The following is a 27,151-nucleotide window of genomic DNA, read 5'->3' as shown; positions in this document are numbered from 1 at the left end:
TCCAGGGCCTCGCACCGCCAGCAGCGACACAAAGGCTAGCGGACCGGCCGGCCTGTCCTGTCCGCTAGTAGAGGGCCTTTACACATTCTGCTAACAGCTCCTGACAGGGGGGGGGCGGCACACAAAGGGGGCACAGCGGGCCCTGAGACAGGCTGTCACCCTACGGGGACACTGAACAGGCAAGGGGGGGCGGGGGGGGGGTACAAAAGCACAGGCCCTGACATGCTGGGTATGTACTTGCTAAATCTCAGCCCCGGACAGGTGCACTTGACCTGCGGGCTATGGAGGACAGCGGAGAGGTCGAGACGTCCAAATCTTTTTTAATGTGATACAAGAAGCTTTTAAAGGGATAGTTCACCCTTTTGTCGCATTCCTAAGCCAATAATTTGATAACCAGCGGTTGCGGTAGGCAGCGGTTGCGGTAGGAGTTACAAAGTAGACTCTTTGTGTCTCCTACCGGCACCGCTGCCGGTCATCAAATTATTGGCTTAGGAATGTGACAAAAACTAAAAAGGCTCCATGGGGTGACTAATCGATAGAAAAAAGTCATTTTGGGGGTGAACTATCCCTTTAATACTGAAATGGAGGGAAAATATGAAATTCAACGCCAAATTAAAGGATTCATGATGTCGATCGAGGCCACTGGGGCTGAACCAGTTTAGAAGGCCTGTTTCTGTCAAACCAGAACACACACACACACACACACACACACACACACACACACACACACACACACACACACACACACACACACACACACACACACACACACACACACACACACACACACACACACACACACACACACACACACACACACACACACACACACACACACACACACACACATTCATGCCCACAGACAAACACGTGCACTCGTGTTGCACACACCTACACATTATTATATCTGAGATTAATTTCCCTGTTAATGTGACTCGCGGCTCTCGGCGCTTGTAATAGAATTTTGACTGAATGGATGCGCTGATTAGAGCTCACATTAGCTGTAAAAGCCCCCCTAATGCCCAGGCTATTGACTTTACAACGTTAGTTAACACAGTCGCCTTCATTGTTCTGCTTATTCACATGTTTTATTCTCCTCCCGCAAAGACCCTCACTAAGCCACACAGCCATTTGGAGAGATGGAGAGAGAGAGAGAGAGAGAGAGAGAGAGAGAGAGAGAGAGAGAGAGAGAGAGAGAGAGAGAGAGACAGAGACAGAAGAACTGGGTTACATGGGAAGAGACTGAGTTACAGTGAGTTTGTAGTGTGTGTGTGTGTGTGTGTGTGTGTGTGTGTGTGTGTGTGTGTGTGTGTGTGTGTGTGTGTGTGTGTGTGTGTGTGTGTGTGTGTGTGTGCACTACACGTGCACTCCAGGGAGTGCACATGTAGTGCACACATGCATGTGTGCATATATGCACATGCAGCCTTGCACTGTGTGTGCCTGTGTGTGCGTGCGTGCGTGCGTGTATTTGCGTGTGCGTACACATGTATTATCCATGGTCTTTTGTCAGGGGTGTGTGTAGTTATGTATACACATGTATATCTTATCCATGGTCTATGGTCAGACGTGTGTGTGTGTGTGTGTGTGTGTGTGTGTGTGTGTGTGTGTGGACAAGAAGGCAGGCTGTCAGGCCGCACAGGGAAGGAAACGGCCCCTATCAAACAGCAGATGGAGAACAGCATGTGCTTGCACTGCACAAACACACACACACACACACACACACACACACACACACACACACACACACACACACACACATACACACACACACACACACACACACACACACACACACACACACACACACACACACACACACACACACACACACACACGAGGTACATATACAGTCGCATTAATTGGGAATGTGGACCCAAATCAACTCATTCCAAATGTCAGTCGGTTGCACAATTAACAGGTTTCTCCACAGAAAGAGGACACTTTTACCTTTTCAAATGAACTTTAGAAATGTTTTCACAATACCAAGGACATTCCCTCTGGCTGGCTCTGTGTTTTTTGCCCTTCCAAAGTATTTATACTCTACATAGTGTGCTGCAGTGCAATGCGTGATTCGGCAACCTTCACAACTCCAGTCCTTTTCAGTTAAAAAACAGACTAAGTATTTGGAAATAACACTTAGCATCTCTGCATGCAGCCCAAGATGAATGGGGTTTAACCCATTAAGACCTGAGGCAGATTCTACGAAATGTCTTCTAAATCCTAACAGTTATTTGAAAAATCCCATGTTGCTATATGAGTGGTTCTCAAACTGCAGCAGACCCCCATCTCAAAATATTTTGTTCCAGGGACCCCCAGAAGCAAAGATTTGAGTTACAAATGTTCGCTTTATAAAATATATATTCAAAGATTTGCACAAATGTTCACGATTAAAAAAAAATAGATCTACAAGCTCGTAGCGCTATGAGCTTGTAGATCTGCAATTTTTGAATAGCCAAAGAAATCTAGAATGACAGATGCGTTCCTTCCCGGTCTTAATGGGTTAACCACGCCAGTGCTAATCATACAGTATAATGTCATTTCATGTTTTCAGTAGCACAGGGAAACAAAACACAGTTGACTTTCAGAAACCTTTCTTGGGACTACAGTATTTGGTATGGCAATACTTCAAACAAAACCCTGCAGTATTATTTACACCAGCTGAACCAAGACAGTCGAGAGGCTCAGAACTTTATCCACTTTGAACCCTCTGTTCTTAGTAAAACAGAGCTACAGAGCCACTGTACAAAGCAGTGGTGTAAAGTAACTAAGTACATTTACTCAAGTACTGTACTGAAGTACAATTTTGAGGTATTTTTTTTACTTTGGTGGAGTATTTCCAATGTTCAATACTTTTATTTCTACTCCACTACATCTCTGAGGAAAATATTGTACTTTTAGTCCACTACAATGATTTGAAAACTTTAGTTACTAGCTACTTTTTAGATTTAGATTTTTATTACTAAACAAACATTAACCACTTATAAACAAATATATATTTCGGCTATTTGAAAATAACCGATCTACAAGCTCACAACGCTTTGCTTTGCGCGTTGTGAGCTTGTAGATCGCAACAGGATTCGTGTCTTATTCATCACTGATTACTTTTTGTCCTCTTTGGACAGGGAGTCGGACGTTCTCTCCTCGTTCTTGTCAGGAATTCCAAGAATGATGTTCTCATCATCACTGTCCACAGTGAGGACGGGTGGCGTGAGCAGACAATCCATTGCCTGGTCATCCCAAATAATGTGGTCCTCCCAACAGCTGTCGATGGGGAAGGTGGAGAAATATATAATATGGGGAGGCTCGATGGTCATGGTTGTTTTTGTCCTGCTTCACATCCTCCCCATCCCAGATGATGTCATCCTCCCACTGGGTGACCATCAGGAACAGCTCATTATTCTCAAGGCCCTGTTTTTCCTTCTCACCACCATCCTCTCGAGGAGGCTCTGGCAGTTTGGGGATCTTCTCCTCACTCCGCTCCTCTTTCATTTTGAAGCCGTAGTTAAAGTCGATGCCGTCCTCGGGTACGTCCAGCATGTCGTACCACAGCCGAGCAGGACCGTATCGCCACGCCGACACGCCGGGTCGAGACTCTGTGTCCTTGTCCCTGTCGCAGCGTGTCTGGGAGATCTTATCTCCTACTGAGGAGGGAGCAATGATGGAAGTCGGGATGATGCATCCCCAGCACTTGCAGTAGTCTGAGAGGGTTCCTATTTCTCGCCAAGTGTAGGAAAAGGTGGAGGTGCATGAGATTAGAATCGTTATCCTCCAAGTCTGCATCATAATCCTCATCCTCATCAGTTTTCCTTGCTGGCTGCAGACTTCCCGTGGCCTGGTAATCATTTGTCGTCTCATCTTCAGCGACTTCGCTGATGTCAGAGTAATCGACTGCATCTTCTGTGCTTTTCACCCAACCCTCAGCATCCGTGCCACCAGTGTCCCCGTTCTCTTCTTGCTCATCCTCCTCAGTAGTGATCTCTGCAAGAAGTGAGCTCAGACCCAGGGAACCCAAACTAGACAGATGCTTCTTGGACTCAACGTCTAGAATGCTGTTATCATCCTCAAGCTGGCCGTCCTCGTTGATGTTTCCAAAGAGGAAGCCGGTTAGAGAGAAGGGGCGGTCGTCCTCGTCGCTGTCCGAGTCTGACATGCTTGTTGTGGGCCTCTGTTGATATTCTGTTGACCTGGGTTTCATTCAGCTTGTGTTTGAAAAACGGTAACAAACTTTAAGAACATGAATTCGGACGAGATGCTACAGGAAAGCTTTCTGCCATTGATGACAGGTACCTGAGCTGCCAGCGCTGCTCAAATTAAATAGGAACAAAGAACTTGGAAGCCAGTCTATGATGTCAGTACTATGTCATCTCCATATTTGGGCAAATCTTTAACCGAAGCCGCCTCTCCATTGACATCCAGCAATTAAAAGCTTAGACATTTTTTATATAAAACATTTCAAAAAGTTATCCTTGACCTTCCCAAGATCTTAACACAACAATGGGTAGCGAACGTTACCCCCGAATAGGGATGCTGGGGTTCAAGAGGTTAAAACCCATTTTTTACCACAATTTTTAAATTTGAAATGTAGAAAGTTTTTTGATTTTTTGAAAACATTGACAAAAAGAAAAAATTCTGAAAATTTATTGAAATGTTTGGTCATTTTTAAAAACATTTTCACCTAAAATGACATGCCCAAAATAGAGACGTCAGGGACGGGTTAATGTTATTAATGTTTAACTCTGGGGTGACTGAGGAGAACTTGGGGGGACAAATCCATTTGCCTCACGGTGTCCCATCTATTTCCACTCCCCTTCGTCCCCCATCAGGTTTAATAATCATATCTGCTTGACAATCAGCCTGTCAGCTAGTTGAATTGTCAGAATGTGCTCACCATGTGTACACCAACTGTCAACCGACAAGTCGTACACTCTGCACAAGCCCCATCAGATTGCATGCAGTACTGATAGGTTTGGGGGCTGTCATAGGTGAATGGGTAGAGACTAGAGAGCCCTTCTGGAAATTAGAAGGTTGCGGTTCAAACCCCCGGATCGGCCAGTATGTGTGTCGAAGTGTCCCTGAGCAAGACAGACACTTAAGGTGCTGTGAGTGATATTTGTTTTTATGAAAACAACAACAACAGCATTTTAGTAAAAGTTCAAACTGTAGTTGTAAAAGCGTTTCCCCCTCCCCTGGGAACCAGAAAATACTCCTTTTCCTTTACACATCATATTGTTTGACATTCAGAGGAACAACATCCCTGATTTGAAACTCTGCTAAGTTGGCGTTCTTTCACATCACTGTTCCACTTCCTGTTTCTAGGTCTTGTAACCCAGGCAAACACTGACAACAAGTAGTGTTGCTAGACTTTGCTAAGCAACCGACTCTATGAAAAGTAAGCCCAGAAGAAGCGACTAGGCCGCACTTTAAACCTATATACTGTACAGTACATTATACACTATTTCCAAAAGAATCTTGAAAAAAAAAAGGGGGGAACAAATCTGGTACGGAGGTCCCTGGCACACAATCATTTCAGATGGGGGTCTGTGGACATTTGGCAACAATAAGCAACAACACTTTAAAAATGAGCCCACAAAAACGTCAACCCATGCACAAATACCAACATTTACAAGTGACTTTACAGAAAAACAAGCCCAAAGTCGCTTATAATAAGCAGACTTGGCAACACTGACAACAAGATAATGAAGGTCCTCCACAATGAGGAAGTGACTAAACCCAAAGCTTTCACAGGAATTGTGATGAGCAACACAAAAGACCATGGGAGACAAAAAGCTGTAAAACGGTCACGTGTCACTATGGAAGAAGCCCCCCTTATGAGTTTCTATATCTGTGAATTCAGAGGTTTTTCTCACATAATGTAAAAAACGTAATCGTGAGAAGAAGAAAACGTTGTAATTGCAAGATAAAAACTCACAATTAAGGCTTTTATTCAATGGCTGAAATGGGCTACATATAGTACAAGTACACAATAAAAGCCTCAGGCTAATTTTATCCTTTTGAAACTCTGAGAGTACACACAGAGGAGTCTCAGAGATTGCTAGTCAAAAACCAAATGGACCATTGCAGGTCTGTAACTCCGAGAGCGTACAAATGGAACCAAATGGACGTGTAAGGGTCTATTTGGTTCCATTTGTACGCTCTCAAGAGTTCAATTTAACAGTGTAGACTAGTGCTATAGTACATGAAAACAGTGCATTTCCTTACCTGGATGAGTGTTGATTCAGTGTATGCTCATTGTCAGATCCATAACAGCGGTTCAGTTTGGTACAGGCTGGGTACCAGTGGTCACATTGCTTTGAGCTGGGGGTGTGGTGGTGATGGTGGGGGGGTCGTAGGAGAGAGGGGGTCTGGTCTGGCAGCCCTCAGAAGATGGAGAGGTGGTCTCTGGGTCCAGACAGCGGTGGTGAGATGTGGCTCTCAGATCCCAGTGCCTCACATCCAGCCAGGCAGCCAGCCAGCCAGTCACAGTCTCTCTGAAGCAGCGTTGGTCGTATAATAACGTACACACGCTCACCACCTTTTTGTGAGAAAAACAGACAGAATGGGGGAGAGAGGCGAGACATTAATGCCATGCAACACATTTAATCATGAAAGCCATTAAAAGAGAGAGTGAGAGCGTGCGGAAGGAGGAGTGTGAGAAGGAAGGGGGGTAGTGCTGTCTCTTTTGGCTACACCGTGAAAACATGGACCCGTCCAATTTTTACAATTTCAGAATTAAAGCTGCAATCCGGAACTTCAGGTTGAGAACCACTGCTTTATAGCAGTGATTCTGGAGGGAACATAAGCCAAAAATAGCAGATCTACAAGCTCTTGCGACAAGTTGTGAGCATGTAGATCATCTATTTTTGGTGAAGAAATTTCATGTAGTAGGCACTTAAAAAAATGATATGGCTAAAGTGCTTTACGATGTGTGCATTACATTCACCCATTTACACACCGATGGCAGAGGAATCCATGCAAGGCACCAATCGGGACCAGTTAGGGGTGTCAGTGTCTTGCTCAAGGACACTTTACACACATAACCCATGGGGAAACCGGCGGGGATCGAACCAGGAATCATCCGTTTCCCAAGCGGCTGGCCGCTCTACCTCCTGAGCCACTGCCGCCCCAATTATTATAATATAACTACATCTGCAGTGGTTGGAGGTGGTCTCCCCTCCCCCCACTCATCTCTTGAGACAATTAGACGTATAGGACACTGGGCTCGTTGATAAAGCAGCACTGCCTGAACCTCAGGAGCGCAGTATCTCCCCCGGCCGGTCGAGCTATAGCGGGGACTGCCTCTTGTCTGTCTGATGGATGGGAAGGTAATGTAGGTAGGACATGTAACATACGGATTGCATCTTCTAAATGAATACTCTGCATTTTGCTGTGTAATTGACTGTTAACAGGGACCAGAATGATGAGTTACCAGAGAGAGAGAGAGAGCGAGCGAGCGAGGTGTAATCTAAGCAGTCATTAGAGACCCTGGTGCCGTAATGAAACACCTTTAATCAGGTTCTGCTTCATGGATAATAATGCCGTTCTCTCTCACACACACACACACACACACACACACACACACACACACACACACACACACACACACACACACACACACACACACACACACACACACACACACACACACACACACACACACACACACACACACACACACACACACACACACACACACACACACACACACACACACACACACACACACACACACACACACAGGAGAAGGAAAGATAATCATCGTCAAGTAATGAACTAAGCCTTTGTCTAAATTAAGGTTATAATATTATGGCACTTCTCAAAACAATAGGTTACATACAAATTGCTTCATAACCACTTAAAAACACCCTCTATTCTTTAGTAAAACGGACTGTACTTGGTTACGTTGGTTCACTATGCACCAAATCTCTTTGCCAAAAATTGCCAAACTACAAGTTCAAGCTTGGATGCTGGTATTCAAGTGGAAAATGAAATACAATGGAGGAGACAAATAACATGGAATGAACGCAAATGCAGTACTTGACATACAACATAAAAAACATATTAGTTCTGAACTTTCGGATTTATTTAATTTTCTTAATTTTATTCAGATTTTGGAGGCTTCCCTGAGGTTTTACAGGATTCATGGTGCTTTTCGTGTTTTTCTTTTAAGCCTTTTTTTTTGCATCAGACCAATTAAAAGGGCCTGAGGGGACTTGGAGCGGTGCGCTGTAAAATCCTGAGTGTTAATTTAACTCAGGAAAGTGTTACATGAATACATCTGTACACTCTTCTGAGTTACAAGTGGATACATTAACACTGGGGATTTTACTAGTGGCACACAGAGGCACTTGACCATGCAAAGCCCTTTAAGTTAAAATATTTAGATATTTATTTATAATCGGAGGCATGGGAGAGGATTAAGCCTCCCAAATCCACCAGACACAGACTCACAGCAGGTTGCATGTTTTTGTCCAGACTAACCTCATTTAATAACTAAAGCATTTAGCCTCACACTGATTTGTAAATCTGCTAAATGGCAAAAAAATGAAATGAAATTGCATATACTGTATCATCCTCAGATGATATATGCCTGGTCTTTCACGAAGCCCCATTTGTGTTTCATAAAGCTACATGTTTCCCTCAAAGTGTCACATACAGTATATCAGTGCATAATTTCCTCAACCAGAGGGAATTTTATGCACTGTCTGCAGAAATTCTGCAGCGTTAATGTAACTTAACTTAACTCTAACACTCCAGGGTCAACTTGGAATCTCCTACTAAACAAATGGTTGTACTTCAGAGGTTCTTCGAACAAAGAACATGTCAAGTGGCCCGGATCACTGGCGTAGTGGTCCGGGCACCTAGGCTACAATGTAGCCTGACAGTGCGTTGCGGGTTCGAGTCCCGATCCCCGCGGACTTTGCTACATGTCACTCCCCAGCTCTCTCTCCCCATTTCATGTCAGCCTACTGTCCTATTTATAATAATGAAAAGGCCAAAAAATCGTAGAAAAAAAACGAACACTGTATGGTTCTTTAGAGCAGTGGTTCTCAACCTTTTCAGGCCGCGACCCCCCAAAATAAAAATATTTTAACTGGAGACCCTCAACCCTGAGGGTTGGGGGTCTCTGGAATGTATGAGTTGAGGCATTACATTTAGTTTGACTCGGTTCCACAGATAAATATTGTGAAAATAGCAGATCTACAAGCTCAACCAAATGGATCCGCAAAGGGTCCGTTATTATGGGGGTTAATGACATTTTATTAAAAGTTTCAGAACCACTACCTTATATGATTACGAGCCAAATAACCACATTTATTGCCACCGTTTCTTGGTTAGTGAGGTGTGGTCTTGTTGTCTGCACACTATTGAATGATCAGGTTTGAAGAATCACCCACACGGGCCACACTCTATTGTATTGTAGCGTACGCCGTACAGGAGATTGTGGCTTGATGATACAGTACGCCATCTTACCCGCTGTCAGCGAGCGACATGCTAGTACGACTCAACCCCCCTTCTATACCCCTCGACCTCCCCCCCTGTGAGAGAGAGAGAGAGAAAAAATGGGGGCAAGCTAGCTACAGAGCGCAATTTATCTACCTGGGAACGCTGTGGTAGCCACAGAATCTCAGAGTATAAGCATTCAGAGTGGTTTCCATGACGACGGCAGTCTAGCCAGGCGGGGAGAAGGAGAAGAGAGAGAGGGGGGGGGGGGGGGTGTAGGGAACATGGTAGGGGTCTTTGTGCAAGGGTCTCTCTTTACTCATTTGCTCATTGCACTTTCTCCCGGGTGCTGCTGCTGCTGCTGTTGCTGCGACGTGGAATAAATGGGACACGTTCGCCGACCCCTTCTTCCATTATACACCGGGGGCTCCCCGGTGAAAACACGCCGTCCGCCGCCTGGCCCTGTGTGACATCTCGTGAAATTAGGTGTCATGCCGTCGGGATTTCCATGACAGCCGAATAATGGCACCGGGTGAACCGAATGTCTCAACAGCCCCACAGCCAGCAGCCAGAGAGAGAGGGGAACGGAGATATTAGGAGACAGGAAACCACATACACCAGGGGTGGGCAACTTTGATGATGGAGAGGGCCACTATATTTCCACTCACTATAGAGGAGCACATTGCATATACTGTCGGGCAGACACCTCTTATCTCCGTATTTGAACTTTTTTCATAAATTAATGCTGTACTTTGCCATTCTGTCACCCAAAAGTAGTAAAAATAGCCGATCTACAAGCTCAAAACCTGCTATTTTTTAATTGGAATCCTGAAAAGTAATTTTAATACTAGTCATTAAGCTACTAATATAGACTAAAGTAATTAAAGCGGGTCATGTTTGCATGTTTAGAATTGTAACAACTGAAATCAATAATATATCAGTATTCCGATATTAACCTGCTTTACGTGAAGGTGGGGGCCGCAGGTGGCCGCTGGACCGCCAGTTGCCCATGTATGATATACACGGTATAGGCCTATAAGGTGATATCATCCCACATAATTAGCTATAGTTTCGTAGTATATTTCCATCTTTCCTGGAGAGCTCGCGCCAGCGAGGCGAGGCTGCGTGTGTTTAATTTCAATTCAAACAATAATAACCTCATGGTTGGTGAAATAACATCAAGAAGAGGCCCCGCCAGTGTGGGATTACATCAAGCTACATTTGAGGCTGATAAAAAAACAAAAAAAAACTAACACCCGCTGTCCCCGAATAATCCAGATGGGACACCATTTACTTTGGGATTAACCGGCGGTTCTGTCTGCTTTCCACCAAACACCACAAACTGCGAGGGATCGCCATGCATGACAACATCAGAGAGAGAGAGAGAGAGAGAGAGGACGTGTAACCTATAAAACTGCACATGAAAGCCAGCCACCCTGGTATACGCTTTCTATGAGCTCCATGTGTGCAGAATGTGGTCATGTCCTTTATGTATGTGTGTGTGTGGAACAAGCTCTGATCCAATTATAAGGGTCACTAGACCTGCCTCCTCCTCGGGGCCTTCGCCTTTCGACCGGATCGCTCCGTCAACCGGCTGGGTCAATGCGGCAACAGTGCCTACTAGCCTGGAGGGCAACGGATCACTAAATGTGTGCAGGGGGCGAGAGAGACAGAGATGTGTGGGTGAAAGAGAGAGAGAGAGAGAGAGATAGATGTGTGGGAGTTCATAGAGTGAAATGATCCATGCAAACAAACACACTCACACATACTGAAGGTGGCTTGTGGTATCTTGGAAGCAGGAGTGGGAGACGGCCGTGCCCACAAGAATCCATCGATCGCTACACGTGGGACCCAGGAGAAAGGTGAAGCCCTGCCACGCAGGCAATAATGGACCCTGCTGAACCGCCTACACACTGGGGTCGGCCTCTCCAAATCATCTAACATGAACGAGTGGGGCTTGGCAGACAGCGCAGCGTGTGAGTGCAGCCAGTCTGAGCAGACTGTCAGTATCAAACATACTGTATAATTACCACCTGTCCTGTCGCCCTATACAGAGCACTTTCAGAAGCCGGCCTCTTCGACGTAGAGACCAGAGCCGAGGGCATGCATGGCTTTACATGACTGTGAAGAGGACTGTCTCAGCGGTTGGAATTAGTACGAAGGCATGGTATAGAGTTCAACCACACGGTGTATTTATTCACCAAACCAACAAAGATAACATTCACTCTTGTCACAACATTGGCACGGTGGTGTCCAGCTTTCCACCCCTCTCCTCTCACTGACAACTGGCAGCCTTTTATACCAAGCTGCAGCTAATGAGCCTGGACTGCTCCATTCCAAGGGGTGTATTATAAATCTAAAACAGGGGTTTTCAACTGATTGTGAATCAGGGACCAGCACCCTGACTAAGAATCAACCTGGGGACCACTGTTGTGTTGGGTGGGGATATGGACTAAGATTAGTGCTTTGGTAACACTTGCTATGCATCCCATGTCTGCATCCCACTGTTTCTCAACCAATAGTCCCTGTGCCCTGTCACTTTTGATCAGTTCCAGCCAATCACCCTGTCCCACCTCAATGATACAATTATGCACCTTCGCTCCACTAACTGCCCTTCAGGCGTGACATGATTCTCCTGTCACGCCTTGAACACCAGGTTGGTATCACAGGCACAGCCCTGTCCTGGTTCAAGTCGTACCTGTTTGATAGGACCTTTGCAGTCAAACTAGGGGAATTCGCATCACCCTCGGCCCCCCTCACATGTGGGGTCCCCCAGGGTTCCGTGTTGGGCCCATTATTATTTCTACTGTATATGCTACCCCTCGGGTCCATTTTCTCCAAACATAATATCTCCTTCCATTGCTATGCCGATGACGTCCAGATCTATCTACCCATCAAACTGGACTACCCATCAAACTGGACAACAACTCCTTTCAACCACTACTCGACTGTTTACAGGATCTTACAACCTGGATGGACAATAACTTCCTCACACTCAATCAAAACAAAACTGAAATCATATTATTACACCGTCACACCCCCCAACATCCCGGACACCCTCATATCCAATATTTGCTCCTCTCTCTGGGGGAACCCGGGATCGAACTGGGAACCTTGAGGTTTCCAGTTCACTCTACCCGGCCACTCTACCCCTGAGCCACTGCCGCCCCTTGCATATTGTGCATATTGCACTCTCTCCATATTGCACCAAGACAAACTGTGCAAATCAATAAAAGTGCAAAATATGCTGTGCACATAAGGGTTACATGTGCAAACATAAGTAACAGAGGACCTCTGTTACAATGACATTGAGCCGGCCATCTGACGATACACAAAAGAAAGAAAGCTCTACAACCAGGCCCTCCAGCCTCTTTCAGTTTGACAACGTGATGCTGTAGTGAAAGTAGAGAGGAACAAATACACCTGATCAAATGAATGGATGGATGGATGGATGTATACAGTACATGGTGTCTTTGAACAAGGAGAACAAGTGAGACATGTAGGTCACACTGACAGCTTGAGGGAACTTGGGTATTTTCAATCAAACCTCCACACACACACACACACACACACACACACACACACACACACACACACACACACACACACACACACACACTCCTGAACCGGTATCAACTTCTGCAAGCTCAGAATCAGAGAGTTTGAGGTCATGCAATCTCATTGGCTACCAGCCCTCCCAGATCTTTACCCTGGCCTGGCCCTGAACCACACCAAACCCATTACATACCTAAACGTGATCAATAATTAATCATTCGTCCACACTCCTTTTGGAGCAATGAGTTCCATTAATACAGAGCCCTGAACAACACTGTGTCACGACTCTGTCCTGAAACAGTACTGCTTTAGCACTGTGGCCAAGATAATGAGACATGCTAAACCTTGTTCCTTTGACAGACTGAAGTGCAAAAACGTCCCTCTTTGTGGCTTTAGTTATGCTCATAGAGATGTTAAAGGGATAGTTCACCCCAAAAATGGCATTTTTTTCAATCCATTAGTCACCCTATGGAGACCCCATGGAGAATTCATGGATATTTTTTAGTTTTTGTCGCATTCCTAAGCCAATAATTTGATGACCAGTGGACCGGTAGGCAGCGGTTCCGGTACGACAAAGGAGATTCTTTGTGTCTCCTACCGGAACCGCTGCCGGTCATCAAATTATTGGCTTAGCCAGGAATGCGACAAAAACAAAAAAATATACAACGTGTCGCGGTGCGATGCGTTGTGAGCTCGTAGATCACCACAGGTCCATTCCATAATGTTCTAATACAACATTTTGGTTTGATCCAGAAAATCTGCCCGCTGACCCTTTTTACTATGATGTTTTATCATCGTCATCGACGTCCCCTTGACTTTCTTTACCCTTCATGGGCTTCCAGTTAATAGGAAATATGAGAGAGGGGGGGGGGGGGGGAGTATAGCAGGGGGACAGGCAGGGACAGAACAAAGACGTTGTGAGATTGATAGATAGAAAAGATGGAGGGCACCAAGTGTAGTGTGGAGGTCAACAAAGTATATTGGGTTTAACCACTTAAACCCCAGCATGCGTAATGTGGGGATAAAAAACTGCTCACAATAATCGTATCGCAGGGATTTACATTTGTCATGAAATTGTCCTACGGACATACACTAAGATGAATTAGCTTTTGTTGAGCTGCAAATACAGTACCACTTAAACCCTCTATACTTGATAAAACAGACCTGTTAAAGAGCGCATTTGGTACGCTTTTATTTCACTCTACACAAATCGTTTCGCCAAAAATAGCAGATCTACAAACTCACTTGTAGATCGGCTATTTTTGGCGAACATTCCCCCCAGAATAGTGATGCTTCAAGTTGTCAACAAAAGTGGCATTTTACGTTTTAAAGCGTTAATATCGTTAATCGCAATAATTTTCACAGTAATTTTCATTTATCGTCCCATTCCCTATACTGTACGTGCATGCTGTGCACAATCATGTGCAGGTGTAAGCAACACTAGCGGTGTATTAACCCTTTAAGACCGGGAACGCATCTGCGTGTCATTTTAAGATTTCTTTGGCTATTAAAAAATAGCAGATCTACCGAGTCCCGCGCTATGAGCTTGTAGATCTGCTATTTAAAAAAAATCTTGAACATTTGTGCAAATCTTTGAAGATACATTATACAACATTTTTTTTTTTTTTACTTTTATGTTGCTATAATCAGTGGTGCTACAACTTTTCCATGTCAAGGACCCCCAAAATTATATGTATTTGGCCGCGGTCCCCCATCTCAAAATATGTTGTTCCAAGGACCCCTCAGAAGCAGAGATCGGAGTTCGCTTTAAAACGTATATATATATATACATACATATATATAAATATTCAAAGATTTGCACACATTTTCACGATTTTTCTAAAATAGCAGATCTACAAGCTCAGAGCGCGGCACTCTGTGCTGCACTATGAGCTTGTATATCTGCTATTTTTGAATAGCCAAAGAAATCTTAAAATGACACAGATGCATTCCCGGTCTTAATGGGTTAATGGAGTATTGCTCCATACACTGCAAGATCTGCTTGGTCTCCAATTAGCACTCAGGTTTGTGCAGCGTTGGCCTGTCCTGGATTCAGCCTATAGAGCCCATATAATAGAGCCCGGTGTACAGGAGGACAACCAGCGACATGAGGCAAGATTTACCAGCGCAAACCCTGAAAAACACACTCTCACCCAAAAAGCTTCATAAATCAGTGTTACCCCCCACCACCCCCTGCAAAGACTTGAAGCCAAGCTAAAAATACTCCCAACCAACAGGATATAGAGTGTATACGCAGTAAAATCCTGAGTGTTTAATTAACACAGAGAGTGTACAAATGGGACCAAGTGGACCCGTAAGGGTGCGCGCACACACACACACACACACACACACACACACACACACACACACACACACACACACACACACACACACACACACACACACACACACACACACACACACACACACACACACACACACACACACACACACACACAGGTGGAAAAACAAGTAAAAGTCCGGAATTCAAAATGTACTAGAGTAAAAGTACAAAAGTATTGGCATCAAAATGTACTTAAAGTACCAAAAGTAGAAAGCACTCATTGTGCAGAATGTTACATTTCAAGTTTTCAAATGTATACAAATCTTTTGAAAATAGCAGATCTACAAGCTCACAATGCGTCACATTGCGACGCATTGTGAGCTTGTAGATCGGCTATTTTCAGATGGCTGAAGTTGGAGTAGAAGTAAAAGAATTGCAAATTGGAAATACTCAAGTAAAGTACAAATACCTCAAAATTGTATTCAAGTACAGTAAGTAAATGTACTTAGTACTTTCCACAACTGACACAGACAGACACACACCAACACACACACACACGCCCTCTTCGATTGGGCACAGCTCTCGGGGGTTGTGGTCAATCAGATTACAGCCATCATAGCAAGATCTCAGTGCAGCCTCTCCGCCACAAATCCATTCATGGTGATAAGCCCCAGGGGCGAGCGAGCCCCGCCCGCAGAGAGAGAGAGACAGAGATGTCACTTCATCTGGCCCTGGCGGCATTAAGCCTGCCACAATTATTACATAATTGTCTGATTTTCTTTTTTTTTAAAGATAATAGCATTTTCTTTCTTCATTAATTATTATTATTAACTATTGCATTATTGTCGTTTCATTCATCTGTGTAAATTAATCCAATGAAAAATAGCGGATATTGAAGCGGATATGTGATGCGCTGGGGGCGTGTCTTCTCCTCCGCGTCATCAGCGCCTATACCCTAGGTGGGGTTGACGAAAGGGCCTACTCTGTGTGGAGTTTGCATGTTCTCCCCATGTCTCCTAGGGTAGTTAATACCCTCACAAAAACATGTAGTAATCCTGGTCGCTATACCGCCTTCCCCATGACAGCCGGGGCGCCTGATGGAGGGGAAAGGAACTGGTTGGAATAACGTGTTCCTTCCACGCGCTACGTCCTACTCGGGAAACTCCCCCCTGTCAGGTGACAAGAAGGTCAGTTGGCTTTCATGCATTGAAGGAGGCATGAGCTCGGCCCTGGGCTCCCTAGGCTGGTGGGGGGAGTGTAGCGCCCAGGATCACTTCGAAAATTGGCACCGGGTGAAAAAGGATTACAAAATCGTGGGATAAAAAAAAGAAAAAGAAGGAAAGGAAAATAGCGGATATAGCCAATCTACAAGCTCACAACTCAGGCTGTTTCCGCAGCTTTAGGATATTTTTTAAAGTATAAAATGTTTTAGAATCACAATTAATCGTCAACTAAAATGTCATGATTGTGACATCAGCCCCTATAGGCTCCATCAGCCAAGCAGAGCGCTGTGTTCACAGTTCCTGTTTGACCTGTCACACCTCACCTGTAATAGTAAGCTATAATAAGGATTTGTCAATTTCTTTTATATGACGAGCGTCGTTTCACGTCGTCCAAAGTATGACGTTTTTTTGTAGTTGTCATTGGGCGAAGGTATAAATCAGCCTTAAGAGAAGCGGCGAGGCCCTGCATGGTGTGGCTCCAGTGTGATTAATGGCGTTTACAGCGAAACCTGAGAGGGGACACGATCAGCCTCCGGGTGAAAAATGCAGCGGCTAGAAATGATAACAAATGGCCCTGCATGGAAGCGAATGCATGCGTCTGTGCTTTATACGTGTACTATGATTAGATGTGAATAGAGCCCAGGTCCCCCATGAGCCGCCCGTCCGCACGTTGTGAGCTTAATGTTCCAGAGCAAAGAGGGGGGACAGGAGGAAATTGGGGGAGTGTGATTCAGTTAGCCGAAGGAGCTTCCTCCTCCTGCTCCCAGAGACTCCCTCCTCCTCCTTTTCCTCCTCCTTCAAAGTCATCTCCTACAAGTGTTGCCAGATTGAGAGAAACAAGCAGACAGGTCTACGAAAACAAGCCCAAAAGAAGCGGGAGCGTATTTATGTTCCCTCAAAACTCACACTAACCCTAACCCTAAACCTAATCCTAAACTGACGGAACATAGGGCTGAGGGAACAGGCATGACCCCAAAAAAGCGACTATACTATAGGTCACATGATCACACACACACAGATTGCAGCAAGCTCACAACGTGTCACCATGCGACACGTTGTGAGCTTGTAGATCGGTTATGTAGATTGCCTATTTTCAAAAATATGTTTGAACCATTTTAAATACACAAATATTGATCCCATCTGACACAAAATATTATCAGATGGCTGACAAATACCATATTAAAACTATGCACTATGTAACTTTCCTCTTCTACCCCGGATTTGAACATTGTTTCCTGCACAAGTGCTGAAATTGTTACCATTGAGCCAATAGAGCCTGCCTGCTTGCTCAGGGGATACATGTAATCTTGACCATCAGGTCAAAATCTGTGTCAGATCCTGTGTCTAGGTGAGACATGACCTGGCTTGGACACAATCTAAATGTCTCAAGAGCAGGGAGACTAAATACAACCACCGCAATTGTTTAAGTTAAATTGTATTAACATACAGATAACATACAACCATTAGATTACATTTTATTCATTAACAAAAACGTACATAGTGAGGCTTTAATTTAGGGGAGTCCTTGGCATGAAAATGTTCGAGAACGACTGGTTTTCAAACAACGTTGGACAGCAAGCCCATAAATAAGCAACTAACCCCCCCCCATAAAACCGCAACCCGCCAACACCTGCCATTATTTACAAACAAACACAAAAGTCACTTATAATAAGCAGGACTTGGCAACCACGGTCTCTCCCTACCCCGGCTCACCGGCGTGCCTTGGCAGCCAGATCTGTGGAGCGTCAGCCAGCGAGTGGCCTTTGGCCAAAGCAAGCAGGATGCAAACGTGATAATATCATATAGCAGCATCTCCACACTTTGGCAGCCTGCCCACAGCTAAAGCCTAATCAAATCTCTGGACATTTCTTAAAAAGGCAAAACGGCTCAGGATCTCTCTCAGCCAGATGTTTCATAAGACAGTCAGGCATGCAGCCTAATATATTATTGACATCTGCTCAGTGCTAGGGCTGGGCGCTAATATGACTTCAGAATCAATATAACTTATGAATTATTTCGACATTTTGCCTTGATTATGATTAATGAACGGTTATTAATAATATACTTGACACGTTTTGACCTTGTATAGATCTATTTTTACTATTTTTGTATGCTACCATTGTGCAACAAAGACACACATGCGCGTACATGCACACACACACTATCACACACACACACACACACACACACACACTCTATTTTGAGATGGGGGTCCGTGGCCAAATATGTATCACTGATGAATTGAGTACAACGGACCACAATGGAAACAAGACCCTGGGGCTTTTTGTGTTATCCTTGGCTTTAAGCATGACCTTTGACTCTACTACCTGTACTGTTGATAATCTCGTTAATAAAGTATTCAGTCAATCAAAACACGCACCCACGCACACATCTTACAGACGGCCAGTCTCCTACAGAGCCACACCGTTAAAAAATCCTGTGTCGGTCTGGACCGCTGGCGTAGCGCTCCAAGCACCTAAGCTCTAAAGAAGCCCGACAGCGCGTTGCGGGTTTGAGTCCCGATCCCAACGGCCTTTTCCGCATGTCACCCCCATCTCTCTCCCCATTTCCTGTCAGCCCACTACCCTATCCTCTCAATAAAAGGCATAAAAAACCAAGAAATAAATCTTCAACTGGGGGCTACGTGCTAGCTTGCCGGTCAAGGCTATCGATTAGCATTTTGTGGGCCGAGGATCAAGCCTGTCAATCTAGCTGTCAGTCCAAAGACCCCAGACCACATTAGATCTGTCCAGAGGCCTTAATAAATCCCCCCATTTCATTACAAAGAGTAGACTGTGATGTGTAAAAAAAAAAAAGCATAAATCCATTATTCTGCTTTCTCCGCGTGGAAAGCCTGGTGACGGCAGGTTCAGTCAGTCACAGTGGTGTGAGAAATACTCACATTTCTTACTTAAGTAAAAGTATCAATACCGCAGTGTAGAAATACTCCAGCATTCAAAATGTACTTGAGTAAAAGTACAAAAACATTGGTATCAAAATATACTTTGAGTACCAAAAGTAAAAGTGCTCATTATGCAGAATGTTCCATTTCACAAGTTCAATATGTATTAAAAAATATTTTGAAAATAGCAGATCTACAAGCTCACAACGCGTTGTGAGCTTGTAAATCGGCTATTTTCAAATAGCCAAAGCATAAATAGGGCTGAGTTGGGTAATTTATGTGTTGTAATAATAATCAAAATCTACAAAGTAACTAGTAACTAAAGTTTTAAATAATTGTAGTGGAGTGAAAAGTACAACATTTGCCTCTAAAATGTAGTGGAGATGTAGTTCCATAAAGTTCCATACATTTAAAGGAGCTACACCATGAATTTAAAAAAAATATTTGATATTTAATATCATATGGTGCATGTCCCTCAAACCTTTTTCAAAAGATTTGAGCCTAAATCATCACTCAGATATACTCATCCCAAGTCAATTGTCTCTGGCTTATACAGCACTTTCAGCTGCAATACCAAAACGTCCTCTTGGGCAGGGGGGGGCTACTGAGCAATTCTGTCTGTTAATAAAAAAAGATATTAAAAAAAATTATTAAAAAAAAAAAAAAAAAAAGGAAAAATTCTGCATAAAAAGAAGCATCTAAGAAAAATACAAAATCGAAAAAAAAAACACTTTGAACATTTTTTAACAATTCCACCAAGTGTTTGAGGTGCCTGTTTCACCCACTTCCGGGGGGCGGAGCCAAAATCCGAGCCCGAAGTATTTGTTCGTAGTTTCGGAGCGATTCGGGCACTTTTCATTTAACATTGGGTTTGCCATCATTAATGTTTGTGACATCATAAACATTTCCATTCTGAGATCGCCTGTTCAGACACGCCCATTCTGGAAATCCATGAAATGAGAAGGAATGACTGAATTAAAAAAAAAAACATTTTTTGGGTACAAGAGACACTGGGGACCCCAAAAAATACAAAAAACCAAGAAAAAAATGATTTTCATGGTGTAGACCCTTTAAAGCTTGTAGATCAGCTATTTTCACTGCTTCTGAAACAGGGTGTATATGATTTATTCATGATTTTTATAAGTTTGGGTCCCGGGGAGACACCAAATGTCTTGTTTGGGTCTCTGCTGAAAAAGTTTGGCAACCAATGATCTATCGTCACTTCTGACTGTTTGTGGTGGGCATCTGGGAGAAGCAGGGGTCAGGAAGACAAGTGCTGAACACTTTAACTGTGTTGAACCTTGGCTTGGTAAATATTCATGCACTGCTTTTACAAAGAGCAACGAAGGCGACGTTCTGGGATAAGGACGATACAAATACACACACACTACACACACACACACACACACACACACACACTCTCTCTTATTAATGCACACACATAAGCACGCCCACACACACACAGTGAAAATATAAATAAAAAACGACCTCCGGATCCCTCCATGCTGTGCATGCGCGTTTGGTGTGATGTGTGTGTGTGTGAGATATGTGTGATGTGTGTGCATATCTAAGTGTGAGTGTGTGTGTAACTGGTTGTAGCCCAAGGCTATATGTCTTGTCTGTCTGCGCCTTGTCTAGGAACAGAGATGTTTTACGTGCTAGAGAGAGAGAGAGAGACAGAGACTGAGAGACTGAGAGACTGATAGACTGAGAGACTGAGAGAGAGAGAGAGAGAGAGAGAGGGAGAGAGACACTGAGAGAGCGAGAGAGAGAGAGAGCCATTATGTTCCTTTCAACATCTTCATTACCCCATAGACCAGAAGGTCACAACTGTCTGTCTGAGATGATTAAGACATTACATTAACACGATTACACGGGGGTATGATGTACTGTACAAGCTGTGGTCTGGCGCAGGGGGTCTTCAACGTTTTTCAGGCCATGCACCCCTTAGCTGAGAGAGAGACTGACAGATTGAGAAGGTTGGGGGGTCACAGGATATACACAGTCTGGCAGGAGGCCTCCACTATAATAAACCGTATGATGAAATTCATGTCATCCCATATACCACCTGCTCTATCTTTATCCTTGTCAATACTAGACGTATGAGCTATAGGGCTGTAGGCTTTACAGTTATTTCTAACTTTTGCCTCGTTTACGATTCATGAAGAATTATAAAAAATAAAGAAATAGTGAAAATAGCAGATTGTAGATCTACAATATTTTGCACGCCACCATTGTACAACAAAGTGCTATATAATACAGGGTTAAGTGGTTAATCAGACTAATCAATTTAGTCAATTATTTAAAAACAAAAGTTTGTTGATATTATATAATAAATAAGAATGTGATCGAGTAGCAGGGTTTTCTATGATAGGCTATATATTATATATCATAGAAAACCCTGCTACTCCATTATTCAATTAACTTACATGGGCAACATTACGTTGGTTAGAGGTTCTAAATTCCGGTTTAGCTATTTCCGTTTAATTGCCCAGCTCTAACACCCCCGCCCCCTCTCTCTCTCTCAGATTCAGCTGTTAGTCATCGTACGCAGGTTGACTCAGAAGACGACTGTCCAACAAAGCAGGAAGAGAAACCATTCAGATCACATCCTGTGTGTGAGCTGCGGTTTGTACAGCCAAACACTGAGGTTATAAAATTAGCTGGACTATGAGAACCAGAGAGAGCCAACGAGAGACACACACACAGACAGAAAGAGAGAGAGAGAGAGAGAGAGAGAGAGAGAGAGAGAGAGAGAGAGAGAGAGAGAGAGAGAGAGAGAGAGAGAGAGAGAGAGAGAGAGAGAGAAACACCCACATACTGTATAGAGGCAGACAGAGTCGGGAAAAGTCGTAACCCTGTTTGGAAACAGTTCAATCCAGCCTTTTCCTGTCAACTCTGACTCCCACTGATACTATAACAGAGATGTCATCATTGTTTACATAATATTAGGTTGGATGAGTATCTGTAAGTCCACCCCACAGTGATTTGCATGGGAATTATAGCCACTTAAAAACCCTATATACTTCACTGACCGGGCGGAGGTCCCCCAGGGGGTCTGTACTCGGCCCCCTCCCTTCTCCCCAAATCTCTTCGTCCAAAACTTGTAGATCGGCTTGTTTTTTCCCCTGAATTGTCGCCTATTATGACATATGTCCAGAATAGAGAGGCTAAAAGGGTTCATGTGGTTTAACCATTATGTATACCTCATGCATTGGTAGGCGTGTGTCTCTGACACCCAGTGAGCCCAGTGCTATTTCTGGAGGAAAACTCGATGCAAACAATGATGGTGGGGGAAGTGACTTCACCTCGGCTGGACAGAAAAACAGCAAAACAGCAGGCAGTGTGATGTAACCTCACAGTTAACGATCATCACACCTCTGAATGAATGAATTGTAAATGCACTAGACCTCAGCCTCTTACTCCCCCCCAAAAAAAGGTTTAACGCGGAACAGAAAAAGGGGTCTGTGTGAAATGTTCCCATGTAGAATGATTTCATGGGACCATAATATGAAGCCAGTCTTGTCTGTGGAACTGTTTAGTTTCCATACACAGCAAAAGCATCAAGTTCATTTAAAAGGAAATTGGCTGGTCATGTTACAGACAGACTCTCAGTATCTGGTATCTTCTAAAAGCCTGGTTCAGACCAAAATATTTGCGACGAGACAATACCGTTAAGCGGTTGCGGTGTGAATTACCAACAGTCTAATTTGCCTGTAAGTCAACAAAGACATTATTAAACTTAAAGGGACTACACCATGAATTTTAACTTTTCCTTCTTTTTTGTGTGTTTTTGGTCTCCCCTACCGCTCTTCTATCCCAAAAAATACCCCAGTTTGAACACTCAGGCTTTCACAGCATATCTGGGGTTTTCTGTAAATTGGTCTCAAAACAGACCAAACTGATTTTCACCCAGACGTGACGTCACGTCTGGTAAAATCCCTCCAGTTTTTTCAGTTCCAACAAAAAATAATAATAATATATATATATATATATATATATATATATATATATATATATATATGTATTTATTTTCCACACAGAACCAGGAGATAACATGCATACAAACTGGCTCAATAGCGCCCTGTGCCAAACAGGACAATGTGGTATTGCAGGTGAAAGTGCTTTATAAGCCAGAGAGAAGTTAGTTGGAATGAGTATATCTGAGGCTTGATTTAGGCTCAAACCTTTTGAAAAACGTTTGAGGGACATAAACAATATGATATTAAATATTTAAAAAATAAAATAATTCATGGTGTAGATCCTTTAATATTAAGGCTTATAGTGACCAATATGGTGGTTGACTAGTCTACATTATTAAGGAATCCTCTGACCCCTTTGAAAACATAACCTGCTTTGTTTCATCCTGCCAGTTTGCTGGGAAAAGGCTTTGGTGGGAACTGAGAACTGGTCAACCAGAAAGGTTTAGTTCCGTCTGTGTGTTTTCACATCCTCTGTTATGAAGAGAAGGGAAGATGACATTTTGCTACATGCTCTGGTACCAGATTTATGATTGCAAATCCCTTCTTTTGAAGTGTATTCCTCTGCTCTGTGCCGTTCTCATCTGGTATAAGGCTGCAGCTCCTTTTCAGCTCCAGCATATATGCACGGTTGTGACATTTTATAGCAGTGATTCTCAACCTCGGGGGCCCACTTGAACATCTCAAAAGTGTTCGCCGGCGCCCAAGTTGTTAAGAGGTCAGATGGGTGGCATTTTCAGAGCATGTGTTTGTGTTCTGGCTTGGATCAACGGAACTAACATAAATGTCCTATTTATCGGTATCAGAATCAGAATCATCTTTATTGTCACATCACAGGTTTTTCAGGTGTAAAACAGTGGGTGAAATTCGTTTTTGTGCAAAGCTCCATCGTTTTGATCGTTTCCAGAAGGAGAAAGAAAAGAAAGAAGGGGGGGGGGGGGCACAAATATGATTTAATGTTATATTATCATTAAAGCCTTAGTGTTTTGCTGGGTTGAGAATCACTGGTATATAATTGTAAGGGACTTTCCTCGATTTTCTTTTTTTTTGTTTTTGTGGCCGGACCATGCTGACTATGGGTATGATGTCATAATGTATCATATCCTGTGATGCTGTGGTATGCAGACAGGACCGTGCACATTTCTCTTGCAGCATGGTCAGTCTACTATTATACCACTTGACATGTGGCCTCAAAATGGAGTAAGCATATAGTGGCCACTACCAACATGTGGGGGGAAAATTTAGTTTAATTCCTACACAGATAACTAGGAACTTAACCCATTCAATCCGGGAATATGTCATTTAGCTATAACTATTATTTTATACTATTAAAAAACAGCAGATATACAAGCTCATAGCACTGCACCGAGTGCCGTGCTATGAGCTTGTATATCTGCAATCTTTTTTGAAAAATTGTGGGAAAAGTTTTCAAATCTTTGAATATATATGTTTTTTTAAAGCGAACATTTTCAACTCAAATCTTTGCTACTGGGGATTCTACACATGTCAGTTTAAGAAAAAAAATATATGTTGCTGTCATATCAGTGGTCCGCAGACCTGCCCATCCCAAAATATTTTGTTCCAGGGACCCCCCCCCAGAAGCAAAGATTTGAGTTAAAAATGTATATATATTCAAAGATTTGCACACATTTACACAATTTCTTTTTCAAAAATAGCAGATCTACAAGACACAGATTATTTCCCGGTTTAAATGGGTTAAAGTATACTACGCTGATTCCATTGATCCAAAGCCAAAACACAATCCATTGATTGATCATTAGAATAAACATGCTCTGAAAATGCACCGCTGTGTAAAGTGGTCAGATGATGGGTGTGGCTGCCAACGCTTTTGAGATTTTCAAGTGGGCAGTGATCCAGAAAAGGTTGGTTTTGAGAATTAAAAATATCTTTGTCAGCTCAGCTGCCCTCATTACCAGAACTGTTGATCTCGAGGCATTAACACTAGGCTTGTGTCAGCATTACTCAGCAGCATCAACAACTGGCTCAATCATTTCTTCATTATGGCTGCCATAGGGTAGAAAATATGACTCTTATCCACACACTATGTTTATAGACATATACAAGAAAAAACTGGGGCGAAAGCATAATCCCCTTATCCTTTCAGCCATAACGTCTGACTGTACGTACGTGCTGTTAACATTTCTGAATCAGCTTTATTGTCACATCACAGGTTTACAGAAGTAAAAATTGGGTGAAATTTGTTTTTGTGCATAGTTTCCATCGTGTTGTTATTTTCAATTATTGGCTTATTTCCTAAGCCAATAATTTAATGACCGGCAGCGATTCTGGTAGGAGACACAAAGAGTCTCCTTTGTGTCTCCTACCGGAACCGCTGCCTACCGGTCCGGTGGTCATCAAATTATCGGCTAAGGAATGCGACAAAAACAGTCAGTGCGTTGTACATGGGATTAAGGTGCAAAATGTCCACATAAATCCACATAAGGTACACTGTCACTGTCTGTCGAATAAAGTATTCAATCAATGAATCAATCCTTATCTGTGGCAATAATGATCCTAGATCTTGAAAAGACCAGAAGATAGATGATCTTATAATAGGAACATGATCGTGTTTGAGAGAGTATACCCAGGGTTTATTTTCGGATCATCCATCATGCAGGGATGTGTCTAAAGGTTTGGCAGAGCTCCTATTGTTTAACGCATGGGTATTGGATGCACACGAGCCCCACAGCCCTTGTTCACTGTCATTAGGAATGAAGCGTGAGATGATTGGAGGGCTTGCCTGATGTGAGCATAAGCTGCAGGAAATGAGTCTTTCCAGATAAACATGCCCTGGAGTCGTCTAAGCGTACTGAGATAGCAAAGAGGCTGGCTGTCACTGCTCTCATACAGCAAGTACACATACTGTATATGTGAAGAAGCGTTCTATTGCTAGCAGGTTTCAGGTAATCATTGCAAACAGTATAGGCTTATACCAGTGTGGTTTTCAACCCGTTTCATATCAAGGTCCATTATTAATCCGGCATTTGAGCCACGGACCACCATTTGATGAGATTTAGCCTCTCAGACCCCAAACTTAGAATATTTTGTTGTCATTGGATACGATTGTGTCCACAATTCCATGCTGTATTGATGTTGGTACTTGGTACCATAGGAGAGACAACAGGCAAACGTTGATCAAAATAACAATTATTTAATTAAGTAATGCAGATGCTTAGCAATAATTTAACTCTTGAGAGCGTAAAAATGAAACCAAATGGACCCGTAAGGGTCCATTTGGTTTCATTTTAGGCTCTCAAGAGTTAAAGATCCATTTGGTTAGCAACTCTCCATCATTTAGCTGGGGACCACCTGGAACCCCCTGAAGGACCACAGGTGGTCCGCGGACCACTGGTTGAAAACCACTGGCTTATACCCTCTGTTTTGTGCTTGGGTCAGTTCTCCCAACTCTCCCAACTCTATTTACCGTAAAATATCTTCAGGTATAGTGTTGAAAATACAAAGTGGTTGATGCTATGTTGTTTCGACAGTTCATTTATCACTGATGTAGCCAGATAAACCCTACACAGAAAGCCTGTGCTCTCCTTGGCCTGTGTTGGATGCAATAAAGAGATACAGTATCTGGTTAATACTTATTCAACGCAGGGAAATATCGGCGTATGTTTCGTTATCGGAAATTGAATCACGGCGACCAGGATTTTGACCGATCCAATTGTATGTGTCGTGATACCGATAAATAGAAGTATATCAGCAGTAGGCACACATATTTAAACTAGTTTGAGATAGA

The 27,151-nt window shown here is 43.4% G+C and overlaps 1 protein-coding gene across 4 annotated transcripts in view; it reads right to left on the bottom strand.

The window, feature by feature from the left end:
- ptprea (protein tyrosine phosphatase receptor type Ea) overlaps positions 1-27,151 on the bottom strand; it is a 122,981-nt gene that overhangs the window by 55,222 nt on the left and 40,608 nt on the right. For all 4 annotated transcript variants that reach the window (XM_080456077.1, XM_080456078.1, XM_080456079.1 and 1 more), the window contains exon 3: positions 6,220-6,532. The gene's annotated coding sequence lies outside the window, so the exon portion shown is untranslated. The remainder of the gene's footprint in view (positions 1-6,219; positions 6,533-27,151) is intronic.

The sequence above is a fragment of the Gymnoscopelus braueri genome, assembly GCF_963280865.1.
Source record: "Gymnoscopelus braueri genome assembly, chromosome: 17".
In the NCBI taxonomy this organism is placed as follows: domain Eukaryota; kingdom Metazoa; phylum Chordata; class Actinopteri; order Myctophiformes; family Myctophidae; genus Gymnoscopelus; species Gymnoscopelus braueri.
The sequence above is the reverse complement of the archived record's forward strand: the minus strand, read 5'-3'. Positions and strand labels throughout refer to the sequence as shown.